The sequence below is a fragment of the Aquarana catesbeiana genome, linkage group LG01, assembly GCF_042186555.1.
Source record: "Aquarana catesbeiana isolate 2022-GZ linkage group LG01, ASM4218655v1, whole genome shotgun sequence".
NCBI classification, from domain to species: domain Eukaryota; kingdom Metazoa; phylum Chordata; class Amphibia; order Anura; family Ranidae; genus Aquarana; species Aquarana catesbeiana.
Window position 1 is genome coordinate 238033205 of NC_133324.1, and position 22884 is coordinate 238056088.

At 45.1% G+C, this 22884-nt stretch overlaps 1 protein-coding gene across 2 annotated transcripts in view; it reads left to right on the forward strand.

The window, feature by feature from the left end:
- The first annotated feature begins 663 nt into the window (after nucleotides 1–663).
- Nucleotides 664–22884, forward strand: part of SH2B3 (SH2B adaptor protein 3) — a 230490-nt gene continuing 208269 nt past the window's right edge. Inside the window, exon 1 of one of the 2 annotated variants that reach the window (XM_073626157.1) lies at nucleotides 664–1603. The gene's annotated coding sequence lies outside the window, so the exon portion shown is untranslated. The remainder of the gene's footprint in view (nucleotides 1604–22884) is intronic. The other variant, XM_073626148.1, reaches the window with a different exon arrangement.

The window sequence follows — 22884 nt, forward strand, 5'->3', positions numbered from 1 at the left end:
CACTGCGATGCCGCAGTGAATTATGGCCCATGACGCGCCACACGAATTTGGCGCGAACGGCCCATATCGTTCGTAATTCAACGAATGGGTGAACATACGATGTTCGAAGCGAACATGGGTTTGACTCGAACACGAAGCTCATCCCTACTCACCAACCAGTCTGCTTACCAACCGAATTAACCTGTCCAACAGTCAGTGGTAAAAACAGGGGTTTAGTTAGCACACATTTGCAAACACATGCGTAAGCTGCAAGGCCTCTTCACGGCAGTGTGTCCCCTGTGCCTTCAAGGAGGACTGGGCTACCTCCAGGCCCATCTACTCCTCATCTATCTATTAGAATGCATGTGTTCCCACTGTAGAGGCGCTCATAAATGTAGTAGTGCAAGTAATACACAGGGTTCCGCAAAGTGGCCTTGCAGCATACCCATACGTTTGCAAACTAAATGTGCTAACTAAATCCCTGTTATTAACAGACTGTTGAACAGATAAATTTGGTTGGTAAGCAGACTGATTGGTGAGTTAAGCTGGGAATATTCACTGGTTTTGTCTTTCACCACACTACAATACCAACAAACTAGAACCTGGCTATAGACACACTTCACATGGTTGTTAGCTGTACAGCTCCTCCTCCTGCCTGGAAGGACATGAACTCACTTTCATTTTTACCCAGACTCTGAGAGATCCATGAAACTTCTCCAATCATTCCATGTACAGCTGTATTCCCAGCAGACACGGCTGAGCCCCGACAATAACCGCTAATCACACCCCCCACTAGGCGGAGGCGGACAGCCACACATCGCTCTGCATTGTTAGTACATCGCCCTGTACTGGGAGAGATTGCCTTATATTAGTGCCGATCGCCTTGTACTGGGGAAGATCGTCTTATACTGGTGAAGATCTCTATATACTAGTACAGATCGTCTTATACTGGTGCTGATGGTCCTTTACTGGTGCAGATCGTCCTATACCGGTGCAGATCTCCTTAAACCGCTGCAGATCTCCATAAACTGGTGCAGATCGCCCTATACTGGTGAAGATCTCTCTATACTGGTGCAGATTGTCATATACTGGGGAAGATCTCCCTAAACGGGTGCAGATCTCCCTATACTGGAGCAGCTCGCTCCTTCTAGGACTCCGGGTTGGTGTGTATGTGCTGATCGCCTCGTGTAGTCCTCCTCCCCCCCACAGGCTTGTCCTGACAGCTCTGCCTTGTAACATGTGACAGATAGTGGAGGTTGTCACCAGCGCTGTGTGTCGGCGTGCAGAGGCCAGCAGAGGACTGATAGAGAGGATCGCTCGCCGCTCTTCACCTTTACATAACATCTGAGCATGGGGAGCCCATGTGGCGCACACATCGGAGACTATCCTGCGCCCAACACCCCCTGATCCGTCCTCCTCTTCCCGGATCGTCCAACCCGTCCTGGATCTCCGACAACTCCACACACCGAACAGATCCGTCCATGTGCGAACTTGTCCGGCGGAAATGAAGAGAGTGTGAGCCGCTGTTTGTACAGATAGGGGGGGTCGGCTTGTCCTGGGATCGTCTGATGAAAGGCATGGCTTGAGACACCATGGGGAAAAAGAGCAAAGGAGACTTCTGCAGGTAATGTGTGCAGATCGGGGTGCAGGGGGGTGTCCCGGGCCACATGGCAGAGCTGTCATCGGATGTCTCGTCTATGGTGGTAGGAGCACAGCCCCGGGGAGCGGGAACATGTCAGAGCTAGGGGTGATTGCACCTAATGTCCATCCTACTACCCCCCCTCCCCCGTCCATAGGCAGTAGTCGGGGGGTTAGTGTTATGCCGGAAGTCTCCTTGTATGTTGCAATATTTTTGGCCTTCGCCTCTATTCCCCCTCAGCCCTGTACATGGAGGAAAACAGCGTGCTGATATCAGTCCCCTGGCCAACCGCCTAATTCACTAATACACCTAGAGGTGGCCACTCTGGGGATGGAGATATGACCAGTACATGGCACCCTTTATTGTCCAGCCGCTTCTCCACATCTCCCCTCACTAATACACCTAGAGGTGGCCACTTTGGGGATGGAGATATGACCAGTACATGGCACCCTTTATTGGCCAGCAATCTCTCCACATCTCCCCTCACTAATACACCTAGAGGTGGCCACTCTGGGGATGGAGATATGACCAGTACATGGCACCCTTTATTGGCCAGCCGTCTCTGCACATCTCTCCTCACTAATACACCTAGAGGTGGCCACTCTGGGGATGGAGATATGACCAGTACATGGCACCCTTTATTGTCCAGCTGCTTCTCCACATCTCCCCTCACCAATACACCTAGAGGTGGCCACTCTGGGGATGGAGATATGACCAGTACATGGCACCCTTTATTGGCCAGCAATCTCTCCACATCTCCCCTCACTAATACACCTAGAGGTGGCCACTTTGGGGATGGAGATATGACCAGTACATGGCACCCTTTATTGGCCAGCAATCTCTCCACATCTCCCCTCACTAATACACCTAGAGGTGGCCACTCTGGGAATGGAGATATGACCAGTACATGGCACCCTTTATTGGCCAGCCGTCTCTCCACATCTCTCCTCACTAATACACCTAGAGGTGGCCACTCTGGGGATGGAGATATGACCAGTACATGGCACCCTTTATTGGCCAGCCATCTCTCCACATCTCTCCTCACTAATACACCTAGAGGTGGCCACTCTGGGGATGGAGATATGACCAGTACATGGCACCCTTTATTGGCCAGCCGTCTCTCCACATCTCTCCTCACTAATACACCTAGAGGTGGCCACTCTGGGGATGGAGATATGACCAGTACATGGCACCCTTTATTGGCCAGCCCCTCTCCACATCTCCCCTCACTAAAACACCTAGAGGTGGCCACTCTGGGGATGGAGACATGACCAGTACATGGCACCCTTTATTGGCCAGCCGTCTCTCCACATCTCCCCTCACTAATACACTGAGAGGTGGCCACTCTGGGGATGGAGATATGACCAGTACATGGCATCCTTTATTGGCCAGCAATCTCTCCACATCTCCCCTCACTAATATACCTAGAGGTGGCCACTCTGGGGATGAAGATATGACCAGTACATGGCACCCTTTATTGACCAGCCCCTCTCCACACCTCTCCCCTCACTAATACACCTAGAGGTGGCCACTCTGGAGGATGGAAATATGACCAGTAAATGGCACCCCCTTCCCCTTTATTAGCCAGCTGCTACTTTACTAGCAATTTGACATGACATTTTCAAGCATTTTGGAACATTTTTGTACCCAGTGCTATGTGTGTGGTTTTGTTGTTTTGTTTCTAGAGTTATTACCAGGAAATTAGCAGCCTTACCATCACTTTCCTATTCAGAGCATTGGTAGCGAGCGCCATTTGTACTGCCCAGGTGACAGCACTCTTTGTTATTGTGAGCGATGCATTCATCCTTTTCACGGTAAAGAAAACACAATGGAGGGAATTCAGGAAAGCTGCTGCACCACCTTTCTGCCATTAATCTCTCATGTAAATGTAAAGAACCAGCAACACTTTAGGTTCTGACAGAAACATTGTGGTGCACTACCTGCGCCAAAAAAAAAAAAAAAATACCGATAGTTAGGTTCTTATGAAAGCGGAGCTATTTAGGACTAACTCACTTTTGGCGTACAGAGAGACCCTGGTGCAGACAGATTTTGCAAAAGTGTCTAAACATTCTAAAAGTGGCACAAGTCACATTCAAGTACAATTTCTAGACAGGTACATGAATTTGGTGCACGCTGCGCCACATTTATAAAGCACACGGGAGACTTTCACAAAATCCGTCTGCGTCAGTCATTATGAATTCTAGGGTTAGTGTTTAGGGATGGACGCGGACTTTGAATATCTGCCCGTAGAAAGTTGTATAGTGAGCCGCGTATTCTTTTTCCACTGTGCAGTTTCCGCCATTAACTGATATGGATGTATTTTTCAGTTAAATGGCAGCATTGAAAATGCAAATGAGCGCTAGAGGTTTCCGAAGGCAGCATTTTGAATGGTGACCTATACACCAGGTGGAGCATGCCTGGCAAGTTTTTCAAAAAAGGTGACAACCTTTTGGTTTTTGTACAGGGATTGCTAGTGTCTGAAATCCCAGTTTAGACTATAGGGAGATTAGGGAGGGAAAGTAAAACTGCACTTTTCTTTGCATGGAATGAGAATAGCCTACTTTTCTGGGACTTTTAGGACCGGTTCACAACACGAATTGCACAGGAACGCTCTGTGCATCCCTGGGCGATTCACATGCGACACGGGTGCAGTGTAATTTCAGCCTATTAATTAGAATGGGCTGAAATCACACTGGACCGTACCAAAAGTAGTGCATGTAGTACTTTACAAAATGCACAGCAACCTAATCGCATTGGTACTAGCATACCATGCAATCCTGTGCAGGCAAACACACTGCATTTGCGACCTGCATTTGGATGTTAAGTTATTACTAACACCCACTGTAGACTGCAAGTGCAGTGCATTTTGAACACGGGGGTGGGAAATGCGCATTCTGGTGTAAACCGGCCCGTAGACCATAAAATATTTGTGGTGTAGCAGTAATATTCAGGAGCTGATTAGGATTTACCAAAGGAGTCATTGACAAACTAGGCTGAGGTGAGTTAAGAAATAATGTATGTGAGGTGAGTTAAGAAATAATGGGGGCCATTCAGTTTGTGACACATTTCTGGCAGTGTGGATGTAGCGCAAAATTCATTTCAATTCATGAAAACATTGCAACCTTTTCATTGTTAGCACTGACAAATTCAAGTTATTTTTATTTGCCAAGTCTTTTATTGTCACTATTGCTGCAACAAATTCACAAAGAAATACCGCTAAATTAGCGATAAGGAAAGTGAAGGTAAATAAGACCTCCTCCACGTTGGAGTACACTGTTGATTGTGTCACACGTGTATCAGTAATATTCAATGCAGGAGTTGATTTAGCACAGGAGTCCTTTTTACACTAACCTGAGGGGAGTTGAGGAAATAAAAGTTCTGGATGTGATTCAGTAAGGCATGTGCGATGCATTTCTATAGCACAAAATTAATGAAAATCCTGACACGTTTTTCCATATTAGTGGGATATTCAAGTAATTCCGATTTGCGACACTTTTAGTGTATGGCGCTATTGCTCCTGCATGTTCATAAAGAAATACAGCCATTTTGGTGATAAGGAAAGTGGAGGTAACTAAGACTTCTTCCATACCAGAGTAAGCAGTGTCACACATGTGATTATTGTGTCACATCTTTGAGACAAAAGTTCTTCGGGAATGAATATTTGATATGTTTCCATTACTCTGCTAACTTCTCCAAATAGTGTGCCTGTAAAACTCGGCCACCTCACAGGAGACGCATTTGTGACCTTACTTTGAGAGGCGTGACAGACTCGTATACACTGATATGTACATGAATCTGTCACAAATTCTGCTGTTTATCACAGCACTACCTACCACAAGACAGGTTTCTAGTTTCTAAGGTATGTACTGCACTCTATGAATTCCAGGGAATGTATTTTTAGTCTACATCTTTATCTTGAGGTGAAGTATCCTTTTTATCCATGACCTTTGTATATTTGGAGTGAACACAGGCTAGGATTAAAATGAATCCTTCAGGGAATCAGCCCACAACAGTGCATTGAAATTGAATTCCAGTGTGGGGGCGGGTTAGATACTCTGCGAAGATTTTATTTCCTGTGTACATATAAGCACAATGGGTTTTTTTTAGGTTTATATATGGAAAAGAAGGGTTATAATCGTTCTCAGGTTATTTTTTGCTGTGGCCTCGCTGTGGAGGTTCACCATTCTGTTCTACTTGGTGACCTTTGTTAGGGCTTGTTCACACTTGACTAAATTTCTAACGCTTAACAAACGCACCTATAGTGTTAGTATAGTAGCGTTAAGCCCCATGCACACTATTAGATTTTCTGCAGATTTTTGTCTTCAGATTTACCAAAACCATGTAGTGCAAGGGCCTGCCTGATTGCATACAAATTAAAACTTAAGGTTTGACCTCATGTTTTATGGTTTTGGTAAATCTGAAGACAAAAATCTGCAGAAAATCGAATAGTGTGTATGGGGTCTCAGGCTGGCATCAATGAGCTTCAGTATGGGCATTTTACAAGCGTTAATGACAAGTTAAAAACGCTCCCCAAACACCCTATGCACAGTTTTGAAGCATTTGATAAAAATTATAGCGGAGTTCCACCAAAAAGTGGAATTTCCGCCCATCTGATTCCTCCCACCTCTATTGCCACATTTGGCACCTTTCGAGGGGAGCGGGTACCTGTTTTTGACAGGTACCCTGTCCCCACTCTTGTCTTGGTGAGGTACGTCACAAGTTCGGCCCCCTCCTCCTCCCTCCTCCTCCCTCCTCCTTCCCCTGCTGCCGGGCCAGTGAGAGAGCGCATCACGCATGCGCAGTAGGGACCCAGCTGTGAAGCCGCAAGGCTTCATTACCGGGTTCCCTTACCAGCAATGGCAGCGGCAGCAACCGACAGCCGATGTAAACATCGGTTGGGGTGCCGACATTGCTGGACTCTAGGAAAGGTAAGGCCGCGTACACACGAGCTGACTTTTCGGCAACAAAAGTCCGACGGCCATTCCGGCGGACTTTTGCCAGACTTTTGACGGACTTCCGACGAACTTTAGAAGGAACGGACTTGCACACACACAGTCACGTACACAGGACTAAAATAAGGAAGTTGATAGCCAGTAGCCAATAGCTGCCCTAGCGTTGGTTTTTGTCCGTCGGACTAGCATACAGACGAGCGGATTTCTGGGTCCGGCGGAGTTACGACGTAAAGATTTGAAGCATGTTCCAAATCTAAAGTCCGTCAGATTTTCGACTAAAAAAGTCAGCTGAAGGTCCGATGAAGCCCACACACGATCAGATTGTCCGCTGGACTCGGTCCGTCGGACCAGTCCGGTCGAAAAGTCCGCCCGTGTGTACACTACAAAAGTGTCCTAATATTAAAAGTCAGCAGCTACAGTATGTGTAGCTGCTAACTTTTAATTTTTAAAAGGTGGGGGGCGGAACTCTGCTTAAAGGCATGTTAAAACTGCTCCACAAGTGCCTATTTTTAAATGGGAAGTGACAGTATGGGAAATAAACTAATTTTGACGCCCCGTAATCGCACTGCAAACGCCCTACCACCATAGACTTGAATGGGAGGTGTTGAAAGGCTTCAAATGCCTCCTGATTTGACATAAGGCTCCAATTTTTTTTTCCATGCAAAACATTGTACTGCTTTGACATTCAAAAATCCGATATAATCAGACTGCCAGGGAGGTTAACGCCCCTCAAATGCCTGCTTTCAATGCCAGTATGAACTTAGCCTTAGTGAGACAAAAAAAAAAGTAAGGGAAAGGCCAATGTTTTAGAGTTCTCACCAGAGCAAAAAGTAAGGGGAAATCTTCCAATGGGGACAATTGTTCCAGTGTCAACTAAGATAGAAAATCCCCCCTCATTACTGTTAAAGTAGTCACAGGATTAAGCTACAGCAGTGTTCACTTCTCATGTATAAGAACTTTTACTTTCAAAGAGTGCTCTGAGGTAAAAATGTTTCATTATATATAAGTATATGTGTATGGAGAGGTGGATTCAGTGCACAAAATGGGTGCAAGCAGATTAGCATACAAAACTCATGTGAATTGGTAACAGGATGTGAACAAGTAAAATGGTTTCTTTTAAGTTTGATTGTATCTTTCTAAGGAAACCAGTCAGAGAGTCAAACCATTAACCAGTTCTGAGGGATTTCCCCTTTACAGTGAGGGGAAAAAAAAGTATTTGATCCCCTGCTGATTTTGTATGTTTGCCAACTGACAAAGAAATGATCAGTCTATAATTTTAATGGTAGGTTTATTTTAACAGTGAGAGACAGAATAACAACAAAAATATCTAGAAAAACGCATTTCAAAAAAGTTATGAATTGATTTGCATTTTAATGAGTGAAAAAAGTTTTTGATCTCCCATCAGTCAGCAAGATTTCTGTCTCTCAGGTGTATTTTATACAGGTAACAAGCTGAGATTAAGAGCGCTCTTTAAAAGGGAGTGCTCCTAATCTCAGCTTGTTACCTGTATAAAAGACAGCTGTCCATAGAAGCAATCAATCATTCAGATTCCAATCTCTCCACCATGGCCAAGACCAAACAGCTGTCCAAGGATGTCAGGGACAAGATTGTAGGGCTACAAGACCATCGCCAAGCAGCTTGGTGAGTGGGTAACAACAGTTAGTTTGATTATTCACAAATGGAAGAAACTAGGGATGCACCGAAATTTTGGCCACCAAAACATATCGGGCGAAAATGGCCTTTTCGGCAATCTGCCTAAAGAGAAAAATGGCCGATAATGCAGCCGAAAATGGGAGGGGGGGGCGGGGCCCCGCCCCCTGCCCCTGGTGCCACCCATTATGGGGGTGTCCTATAGCGCAGAAGAGAGAAGAGAGCTGCCGCCTGGTTGATTAGAGCGCTGGGAACATAACAGCTTTCATTTCAATAGCTGTGTGTTCCCTGCCGCGCGCCATCACATACAGCTCCTCCTCTTTGTCTGGGGAACTTTGATAGACAGATCACCTGTCCCAGGATTGGACGGGTGATCTGTCTATCAAGGTTTCCGGACAAAGAGGAGGAGCTGTATGTGGCGGCGCATGGCGGGTCACATACAGGCTAACTGGCTGACTGGCTAACTGGCTGCACTGGGGACACAGGCTGGCTAACTGGCTGCACTGGGGACACAGGCTGGCTAACTGGCTGCACTGGGCACACAGGTTGGCTAACTGGCTGCACTGGGGACACTGGCTGGCTGCACTGGGGAAACAGGCTGGCTGGCTGCACTGGGAACACAGGCTGGCTGGCTGCACTGGGAACACAGGCTGGCTGGCTGCACTGGGGGCACAGGCTGGCTGGCTGCACTGGGGACACAGGCTGGCTGACTGCACTGGGGACACAGGCTGGCTAGCTGCACTGGGGACACAGGCTGGCTGACTGCACTGGGGACACAGGCTGGCTAGCTGCACTGGGGACACAGGCTGGCTGGCTGCACTGGGGGCACAGGCTGGCTGGCTGCACTGGGGACACAGGCTGGCTAGCTGCACTGGGGACACAGGCTGGCTGGCTGCACTGGGGACACAGGCTGGCTGGCTGCACTGGGGACACAGGCTGGCTGGCTGCACTGGGCACACTGGCTGGCTGCACTGGGCACACTGGCTGGCTGCACTGGGGACACAGGCTGGCTGCATCTGACGGGCACTGGTGAGGCTGCATTGATCTCTTGTATCATGTCTGCAGTCTCTGACCATCTCCTGTACCATGTCCCCAGTCTCTGACCATCTCCTGTACCATGTCCACAGTCTGACCATCTCCTGTACCATGTCCCCAGTCTCTGACCATCTCCTGTACCATGTCTGCAGTCTCTGACCATCTCCTGTACCATCTCTGCAGTCTCTGACCATCTCCTGTACCATGTCCCCAGTCTCTGACTATCTCCTGTACCATGTCCCTAGTCTCTGACCATCTCTTGTACCATGTCCCCAGTCTCTGACCATCTCCTGTACCATGTCCCCAGTCTCTGACCTTCTCCTGTACCATGTCCCTAGTCTCTGACCATCTCCTGTACCATGTCCCCAGTGTCTGACCATCTCCTGTACCATGTCCCCAGTTTCTGACCATCTCCTACACCATGTCCCCAGTCTCTGACCATCTCCTGAACCATGCACCCAGTCTCTGACCATCTCCTGTACCATGTCCCCAGTCTCTGACCATCTCCTGTACCATGTCCCCAGTCTCTGACCATCTCCTGCACCATGTTCCCAGTCTCTGACCATCTCCTGTACCATGTACCCAGTCTATGATGATCTCATGTATAAAAATATTTAAAAAAAAATAATTTTCGGTATCGGTCATTTTCGGTATCGCTTTCAGTTTTCAGCCTAGTGTATTTTTCATTTTTGGTATCGGTTTTGCCACCAAAAAAAAAATCACTCAGTGCACTCTTAGCAGAAACACAAAATAACTGTCAATCACCCTCAGTCTGGAGTGCCATGCAAGATCTCACCTCTTGGAGTTTCAATGATCATGAGAATAGTGAGGAATCAGCCCAGACTACATGGGAGAATCTTGTCAATGATCTCAAGGCGCCTGGGACTATAGTCACCAAGAAAACAATTGGTAATACACTGTGCCATGAAGGACTGAAATCCTGCAGCGCCTGCAAGGTCCCCCTGCTCAAGAAAGGACATGTACAGGCCCGTCTGAAGTTTGCTAATGAACATCTGAATGATTCAGAGAGAAAATAGGTCAAAGTGTTGTGGTCAAATGAGACCAAAATCAAGCTCTTTGGCATCAACTCACTGTGTTTGGAGGAGGAATGCTGCCTATGACCCCAAGAACACCATCCCCACCATCAAACATGGAGGTGGAAGCATTATGCTTTGGGGGTGTTTTTCTGCTAAGGGGATAGGACTACTTCACCGCTTTAAAGGGATGATGGACGGAGCCATGTACCGTCAAATCTTGGGCGAGAACCTCCTTCCCTCAGCCAGGGAAAATGTGTCATGGATGGGTATTCCAGCATGACAATGACCCAAAACACACGGCCAAGGCAACAAAGGAGTGGCTCAAGAAGAAGCACATTAGGGTCCTGGAGTGGCCTAGCCAGTCTCCAGACCTTAATCCCATAGAAAATATGTGGAGGGAGCTGAAGGTTCGAGTTACCAACCGTCAGCCTCGAAACCTTAATGACTTGGAGAGGAGCTGCAAAGAGGAGTGGGACAGAATCCCTCCTGAGATGTGTGTAAACCCGGTGATGAACTACAAGAAACGTCTGATTTCTGTGATTGCCAATGATAGAGATAGAGATGCACCAAATTTTCGGCCTCCGAAACATTTCGGCCAAAAATGGTGTTATCGGCATTCAGTAATGGTGCCGATAATGGCACCAAAAATGCACTGCGATTTTACCGTGAATTTGCAGCGATTTTGCTGCGATTTTGGGGTTTTTCATGGGTCACGTGACTCAAAAAATGCATCAAAAACATAAAACGGGTGCGTTAATGATGCATCCTTGCTGCGTTTTCAATGCATTTGAACACGGAGGTGTGTTTTTTTTGTGCGTTTTTTTAACTGACCAAAAATGCAGCAAGCAGGATTTTTAACACCACAATGGAATTGCAACGGACCAGTGTGCATAGAATTTAAATGGATACATTTTACTTTAGCTTTTCTTGCGCTAAAGGTGTCAATAATGGCCGACGATCAATTCATATTTATTTAAATTGATGATATTAACCTCCCTGGCGGTATATTATGTCAGATTTTTGATGCTCAAAGCAGTACAATGTTTCGCATGGAAATTTGGCCTTTTATTTTGTAAGCCTGTAATTCTTAGGAATAACTCACTTAAATCTGTCCACACAAGAGTCTAGTAGACATGATAAAGTTTGAAACACGAAATCATAAATTATGATATAATAAATAACTATAAATAGTTATAGCAAATAATAATATATAATAATACAATTGATTCAATAATGTAATCAAATCAAAAACACTGAAATTTGCTCAGTTGCTGAATTGTCGCTGTCGTTACTTTCAGTGTTTGATGACTAATATCCCCACAAATCACTATTGCTCAATTCTGCAAGTGATTCTAATTTACTATCACTGTTTTCTAGCTGGTCTAAAACCACTTTTGAGGTAAAGGGACACTTTTTGGTTTCTATGGACAATCTGCAGTTTCCAAACAGAAAGAACAGTATATATAATATAAAACTGCACGCAAGGCACTGGACAAAGCTCTAGGCAAAAGGGATGTGAACTTATTTCATGCAGTGATGTAATCTGTAAGAATACAGTGTACTGTATGTGTGTTTTTTTTTTTTTTTTTCACTTTTTGAATTTGGCGCCTGGGATCCGTCCCCGTGCGTTGCGACACGCTCGCAGGGAACGGAGTTTGGCTCCGTCATAGATCGAGCGGAGGACGGCTCGCACACACAGCGGGGAGACATCGAAGGATCCTGGGGACAAGGTAAGTAACTTTGCCTGGATCCTGCTATGCAATCCCGAGTGTGGCTCGGGGTTACCGCTTTTGGTAATGAAAATTCACCCTGAGCCACACTCGGGAATACAGCCAGGGAGGTTAATTAAAAAGTCGATTATATATTACAATTCTGTGTAAACATTTTGAAAAACTGTAATTTTCGGTTTCAGTTTTGGTTTTCGGCCAAGTGCATCCTGCATTTTTGGTTTCGTTTTCGGCACCAAAATTTCCATTCGGTGCACCTCTAGCCATAGACTGTGCTACAGGAGTTGGAGACTGGAGTCAGTCTGAGAGAGACTGGTCAAAAGAGCCAGGCCTAAAAAATGTCAAACAGTTGCTGCATCCAGTCAGATGCAAGCACTTCAGGTATTCTGACAACCCCCGTTGGTGACTGTCAGAATACAATAGTGCAGCAGTGGGGGAATCATAAATTTGCATTGTATAGTGTGGATGAAGGGATCTGTTAGATTTTTATTTTGTTTTTTGTTCAGCTTGAAGAAATCTATCAGCCCTAGTTTTGATTTTCCTCCCACTAGTTTGAGGTCATTTCCCGTGTTCTTGAGGTTAGCTTAATTTTGAAAATACTGAACCATATACACATCCTTAAAGAAGAAGTCCAGCCTGGGCTTTTTAGGCTGGGCTTCTCCTCTGGGTCACAGGAGTGTAATTAGCTTTGCACTCCTGTGACCCTTTTTCAGCGGAGAGCAGTCTGAAGTCCGTTCTCCGCTGACATCACTGCAATCAGTTGAGGCAGCCCGACTTAGGAAGTCTGTATCCACCAGCTGCCTGGACTCATGGCAGTCTCAGCCTTTCAGCGACCCACTGAGAGGCTGGGGCGGACGCTCCCCGCCCCTCCACAGCTCAGTGCTCCAATGAGTGTGGAGGAGCAGAGAGGAGAGCTGCTCACTGACAGTCAGCAGCTCTCCTCTCCGGGATGTGACAGAACCGAGCCATCGGCGGTGTTCGATGGCTCGGTTCTCAGTGCAGAGGCAGCGGGGAGACAGATGCAGCATTGGTCTGATGCTGCATCCACCTAGGTAAGTATGAATCTAGAAAAAAAAAACATACTTCTCTTTTAATGTTTTCAATGGTTTCAGTCATGCTTGCTGTGTCATTGTTTCTCAAAACTGTACATATTAAATTCCTGCAGTCTCTCCTGATATGCTTTATCCTCCAGACCTTTCACCATTTTTGTTACCAATCTCATTCTATTTAGTCAATACCTTTTTGTAAGTTAGGTCTCCAAAACTGGACACAGTGGGGTGATTTACTAAAATTGGAGAGTGCAAAATCTGGTGCAGCTGTGCATGGTAGCCAATCAGCTTTTAACTTCAGCTAGTTCAATTAAGCTTTGTCAAAAATGCCTGGAGGCTGATTAGTTTCTATGCAAAGCTGCACCAGATTTTCCACTCTCCAGTTTTAGTATATCAACCCCAGTATTCTAAATGCGGCCTAACTAAAAATTTATATAGGGGATTTAGGACCTCCTTCCTCATGCTGGTGACCCATCTAGTGATAAAGATCTATATACTGGAACCAGGGCCTCTTTCCTCCTGTTGGTGATTCCTTGAGTGATAACTAAAGATCTACATAGGGGTAATCCAGACCTCCTGCTTGTGATCCCTCAAGTAATAACTAAAGATTTATATAGGGGAATCAGGTCCTCATCCCTCCTTCTGGTGATTCCCTCTAGTGATACCTAACAATCTATATAAGGGATTCAGGATCTCCACCCACCAACTGGTGATCCCTCTAGTGATACCTAAAGATATATATAGGAGAATCAGGATCTCATCCCTCTTCCTGGTGATCCCTCTGTTGATACCTAAAATCTATATTGAGGAATCAGGACCTCCTCCTTTTTGCTTGTGATCCCTCTGGTGATAACTAAAGATCTACATAGGGAATTCGGGACCTCCTTCCACCTGCTGGGGATCCCTCTAGTGATAACTAAAGATCTATATATTGGAATCAGGACTTCCTTCCTCCTTGTCGTGATCCCTCAATTAATAACTAAAGATCTAAATATTGGAATCAGGACTTCATTCCTCCTTGTGGTGATCCCTCTAGCGATAACTAAAGATCTATATGTTGGAATCAGTACTTCCTTCCTCCTAGTGGTGATGCGTTCCATGCTGCCAGGCCACACTGCTCATTTTATAATCACCTAAAATAAATACCCCCAAATCTTTTTGCTCTGTAGTTCTTGTCAATACCACATACTTACAGTTGTGCTCATAAGTTTACATACCCTGGCAGAATTTATGATTTCATGGCCATTTTTCAGAGAATATGAATGATAACACAAAAACTTTTCTTTCACTCATGGTTAGTGTTTGGCTGAAGCCATTTATTATCAATCATCTGTGTTTACTCTTTAAATCATAATGATAACAGAAACTACCCAAATGACCCTGATCAAACGTTTACATACCCTGGTGATTTTGGCCTGATAACATGCACACACGTTGACACAAAGGGGTTTGAATGGCTAGTAAAGTTAACCATCCTCACCTGTGATCTGTTTGCTTATAATTAGTGTGTGTGTATAAAAGGTCAATGCGTTTCTGGACTCCTGACAGACCCTTGCATCTTTCATCCAGTCCTGCACTGATGTTTCTGGATTCTGAGTCAAGGGGAAAGCAAAAGAATTGTCAATGGAGCTGCGGGAAAAGGTAGTTGAACTGTATAAAACAGGAAAGGGGTATATAAAGATATCCAAGAGAATCTGAGAATGCCAATCAATAGTGTTCTGTCAGGAAAATTGTTCGGGATGCAAAGAAAAACCCACAAATAACTTCAGATGAAATACAGGACTCTATGAAAACATGTGGTGTGGCTGTTTCAATATGCACAATAAGGAGGCACTTGAAGAAACATGTGCTGCATGGTCGAGTCGACAGAAGAAAGCCATTACTACACAAATGCCACAAAGTATCCCGCTTACAATATGCCAAACAGCACAGAGACAAGCCTCAAACCTTCTGGCACAAAGTCATTTGGAGTGATTAGAACAAAATTTAGCTTTTTGGCCACAACTATAAACGCTTTATTTGGAGAGGAGTCATCAAGGCCTATGATGAAAGGTACACCATTCCTACTGTGAAGAAACATGGAGGTGGATCACTGATGTTTTGGGGATGTGTGAGCTACAAAGGCACAGGAAAATTGGTCAAATGATGGCAAGATGAATGCAGTATGTTATCAAAAAATACCGGAGGAACATTTGCATTCATCAGCCAGGAAGCTGCGCATGGGACGTAATTGGACATTCCAAAATGACAATGATCCAAAACACAAGGACAAGTCGACTTGTCATTGGCTACAGCAGAATAAAGTGAAGGTTCTGGAGTTGCCATCTCAGTCTCCTGACCTCAATATCATTAAACCGCTCTGGGGAGATCTCAAACGTGCAGTTCATGCAAGACAGCCCAAGAATTTACAGGAACTGGAGGCTTTTTGCCAAGAGGAATGGGCAGCTTTACCATCTGAGAAGATAAAGAGCCTCATCCACAAATACCACAAAAGACTTCGAGCTGTCATTGATGTTAAAGGGGGCAATACACGGTATTAGGAACTGGGGTATGTAAACTTTTGATCAGGGTCATTTGGGTAGTTTCTGTTATGATTATGATTTAAGAGTAAACACAGTTGATTGATAATAAATGGCTTCAGCCAAACATTAACCATGAGTGAAAGAAACGTTTTTGTGTTATCATTCATAGTTTCTGAAAAATGGCCAAGAAAACATAAATTCTGCCAGGGTATGTAAACTTATGAGCACAACTGTAATATTATACTCTATCAGATGAAGCTTTTTCCCTAAGTGCATTATTTTGCATTCAGAAATGATGAAATGCATTGTTTACTGCTTTGACCAATCTTCCAATAATGCCAGCTCATGTTATGAGTTCCCAACACCTCCTAGTGGTATCAACCCTTGGGCACACCATTGTGTCATCATCAAAAAGTATTATCAGAAACCTAAATTAATATTAAAATTATTGGTATCAAGTTTAGGTGATCTGGACCACCCATTAGCCCTGGCCCGTTTCTGTTCAATACATTTATTGAGGTTTTAGCAAGGTAAAATACAACAAGTAAAGAGAATAGCCCAATGTAATGTGTTATATTGACAAGGTTGCAATACACAGGTTACAGTGCAGTCCAATGTGACAAAAATATGCTCAATATCAATGAGCTGTATTGTGGTACACCAGTGAATCCATGGACAAAAGAAGAGTATAGAATTAAGGAAAAGTAGGAAGGTGAGGGAAGGATGGGAGAATGGGGGTCTGAGGTTGGGGAATTCGAACAGTTAACCGGTTCTAAACATGCTTCAAGTGTATCTAAACCCCACAACAAAAATTCAGTACATTGCAGCCTGCCAGACCTTAGGTGTGGTGGCTGCATTCGTTTTATTTTTTCTCCCCTCTATTTTCACCTGGTAAGCTTGTGAATAACACTCTTTGTCCCATTATGCCTATGCTTCTTCCTCCACTGTATCTATGGAGGCAGCCATGGTTGGCTTACAGGCTGGACTTCCAGCATGTCTGCCTTTGTTCTTCTCCATTACATGATGGATCGATGAGGCTAGTAGTTCACAAATTATATATAAGGTTCTTCCCACTTTTTTTTTTCAGCTCACAGGAAGTGACAAGGGCACTGCATTTCCGGCAGGGTCAACAGGTATTTTCTGTACTTGCTGAAAATGTTCTTAGCCTGAAAAGTAAAAATAAATCCAGCTATCACATCCAGGGATTGGTGAGCTGAAACTTATTACAGCTTTGTTTTGGAGTTTGGATATGCTTTAATTCCTTGGCGCAGAGCACATGCAAATATGCGGTCTCTCGGCGGGCAGGCCTTGGCACCGAGGGGCTGCATAGTTTTGCGCAGTAGCACCGGCAGAGATGTGCCGAGCGCATGCGCCCTGTGCACTCCCGGCACAGTTAACAGCAGCTAACTGAAAACTTCCGTTCACGGCTTGTGATCGGAAACTTTCTGATCATGTGACCACCTTTACAGCCAATCATGGAGCTCACATGACAAGCCCCGCCTCCCGGGCTACTAAACCCCTTAAAGGGCCGGCAGATGCCAACTCTAAGGGGTTAAACCATATAACTGACTGATGATCAAGTTAGTTATGTTGTATGTTTTCCATGTTTATTTCCATTGTTAGTGTGTTCCCCAGCACGTTTCCACTATGAATGCTGCTGTATAAATGATTACAAGAAACTAATACAATGAAAAGTTCTCATATCTGTACTGTATGTATCTAAAAATACATGATTTTTAATTACAAATTTTATTTTAACGCTTGCATAGAGGCCCAGTTTAAAGCGGATTTCACCCACCCTCCCCATATTTTTTTTAAACCCCTGCTTACCTGGTGGTGTATTCAACACATTTTAGATAATGACCTACCCAGCGGATCCAGCGTTGTCCAGCTCAGATCCTCTTCTCTTCTGGCAGCGATTGGTCCTGCGCTGCCATGTTTTGCTCTGATGTCATCAATAGGCTGCTCACTGTTCTGGGCTCAGCTAGAACACCTCCCATTGACACGCCGATAGGCCTGCTCCCTCTTCCATTCCTTAATGAAAGACTCTGCCTCCTGGGATATGCACATCAGATATTCCAGGAGGCAAAGGGAGCACAGTGCATATCAATGCACATACTCGCTAGCACTCCATGAATCTTCTAGTGCAGTGCAGTGACATCACATGCCTGACGAAGGGGTCCTGCACGACTTTGAAACGTTGAGCTTGTTCTTTTTTGATGTGATCTCTCTGTGATAAAAGCTTTGGACTGCATTTGAAGATCCACGGTGTGCTGGCGAGTATGTGCATTGATCTGTGATATCCAGTATCCAGCTGGTAGTCAATACAGCACCCGCTACAGATGAGCTTAGTGATCCAGGAATGTGTGCGACGGGAATATAGAAAAGCACAGTGCATATCATTCGCTAGGCAAACGATGTGCAAGGGTGGCGGGGCAGGACACATTTTTGAAAAAAAAAGTGAATAAAAAAAAAACTTAGACTTTAGGGCAGTTAGACTGGTATTAGTGGAAAGAATAGTGCCCCATTGATGGTGTCAGTGTCAAGAATAATGCCCCATTTTTGGTGTCAGTGGAAGAATGGTGCTTCTTCATTGGTGGCAGTGGAAGAATAGTGCCTCTTCATTGGTGTCAATGGAATAATGGTGCCTCTTCCTTGGGGTCAGTGGAAGAATGGTGCCTCTTCTTTAGTGTCAGTGGAAGAAGAAGAGGTGCAACGGATTGTCGCTGATCCGTGACCTGTATGGATCAACCTCCGCGGATCGGCACATCCGCGGATCGGCACACCCGCGATCCGCGGATCGGCACATCCGCGGATCGGCACACCCGCGATCCGCGGATCGGCACACCCGCGATCCGCGGATCGCTCTGTGACTTCGGCCATAGGAAAGGCCGCGGCTTTGGCCTAGCTCCGGAGCGGCGACCATCTTGGTACACCCGGACGCGGCCGCTGTCTTGTCAGGAAGTGACATTTCGTTGCCGTCATCTTGCTACACCCCACACTCCTGCACAGTACAGTAATGATAGAGTGAGAAGGGGGCAAGCGGACATCTTGTTACACCCACCGGAGTTTTAGATTTAAAAGCAATTTTCAACACAAAACCGAGCTTATATGCATAAATACAGTATTTGAAGATCGGGCGGACTGTTTAGATGTTAGATTTTAAAAGCAACAGCAAACCTGCTGACCTTACATGGTTGCTAATGTGACACCTCTGATTTTCACATTTAATGTTAAATTTTGTGTTGAAAATAGCTTTTAAATCTAAAACTCAGGTGGGTGTAACAAGATTTGTGTGTTTTTGTTTTTTTTTGTTTTTTTGCTGATCCGAAAATGATCCGATCCGTGACTGTGATCCGAGGACCGATCCGATCCGTGAGTTTTTTGATCCGTTGCATCCCTAGTGGAAGAATGGTGCCTCTTCCTTGGTGTCAGTGGAAGAATAGTGCCTCTTCATTGGTGTCAGTGGAAGAATGGTGCCTCTTCCTTGGTGTCAGTGGAAGAATGGTGCCTCTTCCTTGGTGTCAGTGGAAGAATGGTGCCTCTTCCTTGGTGTCAGTGGAAGAATGGTGCCTCTTCCTTGGTGTCAGTGGAAGAATGGTGCCTCTTCCTTGGTGTCAGTGGAAGAATAGTGCCTCTTCATTGGTGTCAGTGGAAGAATGGTGCCTCTTCCTTGGTGTCAGTGGAAGAATAGTGCCTCTTCCTTGGTGTCAGTGGAAGAATGGTGCCTCTTCATTGGTGTCAGTGGAAGAATAGTACCTCTTCATTGGTGTCAGTGGAAGAATAGTACCTCTTCATTGGTGTCAGTGGAAGAATAGTGCCTCTTCATTGGTGTCAGTGGAAGAATAGTGCCTCTTCATTGGTGTCAGTGGAAGAATAGTGCCTCTTCATTGGTGTCAGTGGAAGAATGATGCATCTTCCTTGGTGTCAGTGGAAGAATGGTGCCTCTTCATTGGTGTCAGTGGAAGAATAGTGCCTCTTCATTGATGTCAGTGGAAGAATGGTGCCTCTTCCTTGGTGTCAGTGGAAGAATGGTGCCTCTTCATTGGTGTCAGTGGAAGAATAGTGCCTCTTCATTGATGTCAGTGGAAGAATGGTGCCTCTTCCTTGGTGTCAGTGGAAGAATAGTGCCCCATTGTTGTCTGTGGGAAGAATAATGCCGCATCATAGGTGTCAGTGGGAGGAATAGTTCTTCATCATTGGTGTCAGGAAAAAGGGAAGCAAAGGACCACCTCCAGCTCAGGTCACAGTTTGGAGATCGCAGATGTAGAGAAGGGGTGGAGCGGAGGGATAAGTGAAGTTTTGGAGGGTGAAAATCTGCTTTAAGTAATAGAATGATAGTGAAAAATTCCTGAATGTGTACAAGCCCTAAAGGAACTCTACAAATATTTTTCTTGTGGCCAAATTAAAGACATTTTATAACATGTGCTTTCTATGGGCCACAACTGTTAAAATTCAAGTTTCCATGTTTTGTGTCAAAATGTGATAAACATGCTATGAAATGTCTGGTCAATTATGATATCCATAGAGACTGACATAATCTCATTAATCTATTGGCTATTGCTTGGCATTGATGCCTGCCCCTGATCTGGTCTTTCAGAGATGTGGTGCCTGTGAGGTGATACCAATGCTTCATTGTATGTGATGGGTTTTGAATATGGTTTCCTGTTAACTATTTCAGCGATTTCTTCTTCTAATGTGCGGTAACTATAGATTGACTTATTGTGCCAATGTTTCTACACTATCGGTATGGATTGCAACATTTTACCTGAAAAGTTGTTTTGGAGGAAATCTTTGGCATGGAATGAATGGAAAGCATTTCCTTTTCTCATTACAAGGCAAAGTGAACTACAGGGAGCATTTCTGACCTAACTATGCCTGGAATGTGACTGAATGACTAGAAAGTGAAGGAAATATTTTAGTAGCAGCGTGCGTGTTACTGTTACTTTCTGTTACACAGTATGGCTTATGGTCAAGAAGAATGTCTGTGATGTAAAACCTGTGAGATGATGTTTAATTCTGGTTGCTAAACTACTGCTCCTACTGATGAATGGGGGGGGAGGGGGCACACATGTACCCTTTGCAGTCAAGTTTGAGAAACCTATACTATATGTTTGTTTTGCAGTACTGTTCACGCAGCATGCTTAAAGATATTTCTTACTTATTTTGTTTTCTCCATGTAACAGTTTAAAATATAGAACTCTATAGGCAGCCTCTATTTTTTAGAATTGCTTCCTGTGTGCATTTACATCAATGTACCACTTAAGGCTTGAGATCTTTAAAGCGGTAGTAGGGAGTCTCCTCGCAGACCCGTGTCATAATGTGCTAGTATTCACCGCATTCTAGCACATTATGACAAACTTGCCTATAAAAAGGGTCCCTCCAGTGGCGCGCTGTCACTGCTGACCTTCACCTGGTCTTCTATCCAGGTTCGAGGGCTCCAGCCATTTCAATGGCCGAGCTGCAATGACAGCACTCCCATGCATGCATGCGGGAGTTACGGCCATGGCACAGCTCTCTCAAAGGATGGCATGCCTGTGATGTCACTCCCTGCTACCAGTGCCGGGACAAGGTCATCCAGCGCTCAGGGCAAAGATGCCAAACTGCTCCCCTCTCCCCCATTCATTATGTGCAAGCTTAGGGGATCCAGCAGTCACTTCTTAAAATCACTGTGGCGGTCACTACTCCTGTCAGCCTTGGAACAAACCACTGCGCCCAGGGCAACCGTACATCCCGCCCACCCCTTGTCCCAGCCCTGCCTGCTACACATGGCTGCACCTTTTAGGAGATATTTATTGTTTTGTAATACTCACATCTGTCTAGCTTGGTCTAATTCTTCATTTCTCACACCTATAGGGTCAATAGGGATGTAACAAATCACTGTAGTATGCTGTGCTAAATGTAGTCACCACTGGTCTTTCCTGGGTGCTGCTCCAGTGTCTTACCTTTGTATACTGAACACTGGAGAATGCTTACTTGACAACTCCACCATTCAGAGAATGTTCTGTATTGGTTTCAATCAGTACAAGGTGTTTTCTGATTGGATAAGGTGAAGAGGAGGGGCAGATAATGTCACAATCTCCCCTTTTAATGAACTCAGAGCACCCTTTGAGTTCATTCAAGAAAAGTATACAACCTCAAGGAGCTACAATCTAAGGCCCCTCACTCACATTCATACATATACATACTAGGGACAATTTAAACAGGATCCAATTAACCTACCAGCATGTCTTTGGGGTGTGGGAGGAAACCCACATGGGTACAGGGGTGAACATGCAAACTCCAGGCAAGTAGTGCTGTGGTTGGGATTCACACTGTTGGGTCAGTTTTCTGATTTTACTAGACAGTAGTTTTCCGAAGAGAGCGGAAATGGCACGCCAGTGGGGAAATATGTAGAACTGTACTGCTGTCAAACCTCCAACTCTTTTAGGTCCAAGCAAACAACTTTCCTTCTGTACTGCTGACTTCCGATAATATGAGTTTCTTGGCCGTCATTCTGATCTGATAGGTTCCATGCCTTCATAGTCTATGACCTGGAAGAAGACTGCAGGCCAAGGGCTCTGACTTGAACTCCAGATTATGTTACACTTTACATATTTTGGGTTAAGCTGGCCCAAATGAACTATATCCCTCACTAATATGTGAGGCCACTGGATGTGCGGTATAAACTGTATGTAGCGGAGGTAGCATACTGCATACAGCACTGTGTCCCGGGTTCTAGCTGAAACTTCCTGTCTCATACCCAGAACACAATAGAGTCTATCTGAGTGGCACTCAGCCATTCATAGAAAGCGATGTATTCTGGCAATGAATACATATTCCTTTAATTTGCAGGGATTTCCTCTCACTTCCTGTTTGGCTATGGGACACAGATGGCAGGAAAAAAAAAATCTGATGTGGGATATAATCCACCCTTAAGCCCCATACACACGATCCGAATATCGGACGAATGATCGTCCGTTTTTGTTTGCCTGCTAATCTCACATCGAATCTGATGAGTTTACTAAAGTCCCGAAAATTCCCGTACGACAGAATAAAAATTCGGAAACGATGTCATGTGTTGCAATGCATTTGTATTGCATTTTCGAACGATAGCTGTACCGATTAAACGAAAATCGTACGATCGGGCATCGTACGGAAAAAATTTCCGTGCATGTCCGATAGAATAATATCGGATGAACTGTCCTGATCGGCTCTCGAAAGCTCTGTACTAACGATCCGATTATCGTACGATCGTTTCGAATGCGGCATTTTTCGTACGATTTTCGGATCGTGTGTACGGGGCATTACTCTG